A 1,111-nucleotide genomic window follows, 5' to 3' on the forward strand; every position below is an offset into this window, starting at 1 on the left:
TTTTCAATTTGAGGTGTTTAATAAAAAAATTAGACGCCTAGATACATGATGAAATACTGTGAATGTATAAATAATTGATCCTGTAAGGAGCTGTAGATGTTTTTAGATCATTTCCATCTATAAATTATAAAATGTAAACGCCTGAAGAAAGTATTTACCGCAGTATTATAGAACAGTAAACATAAAGGTAGGACGACAACCTGAGAAACGTTTTATACCTGTGGCGAAAGGAAATACAACCTAGACAATTGTTATATTGTGATAATTGGTGAACAAGATTACAATATGACTTTAGTAATATATGGTTTGGAGCGTTCAAAACGTTTAACTTGTACAAGTGTTTTTTTTTTTCAATAAGCTCGTATATGTAAAATATTCGGTAAACGATCACTTCATGGGTTGTCATAGCAACCGTACAAGGGCCTTTTATATCAGTCTCTCTCTCTTTTAGACTCTGGTGTATATATATATATTTTTTCTCTCTTTAAAACTAAACAGGATTTTACTTGTAAGCATTTATATCCTGCTACTCTACTCCAATTAAGAAGTAGAGATTTTCTCGGCCTATAAATTAAAAATTAAAATTTTGTTTCGTAACAGAAAATAACATTTTTAGAAAATGTAACAGAGTCTAAATTTTTTTCCCTTTAATTTTTCCACGAGGACAATTAAATAACAGTTTCAAAACTCATTAGCGCACAACTTGGGACGAGAATAGTAAGGCGTATTTGTTCCTTTAGCGACATCCAATTATATACGTTTCATTGAGAAACTTAAAAAAATAGCAGTAAATTATGTATGGAAAGGTTAGTTATATAAGTCGGATTCAAAAAAAGTAACTTATCATAGCCATCTATCATTAATTTATTGATTATAACAGAGAGCGGTTTCTTGCGATGATAAACAACATAGCGAGACACATATAAAATCAGTTAAAAAAGTAATACGGATATATCAAAAGTGTAATCTAATACTCATTTCCAAACAATAACAATTTTGCGTTTGTTAAATAGCTAGTTTTTTCCAGTAGTAGTTTAAGTATGATTTAACGACTTCACAACTCTTCAAATTCACGAAGCAATAAAAATCCTACAGCAAACTCCCACGATCA

Source organism: Limulus polyphemus, unplaced genomic scaffold, assembly GCF_000517525.1.
Source record: "Limulus polyphemus unplaced genomic scaffold, Limulus_polyphemus-2.1.2 Scaffold5806, whole genome shotgun sequence".
NCBI lineage: Eukaryota > Metazoa > Arthropoda > Merostomata > Xiphosura > Limulidae > Limulus > Limulus polyphemus.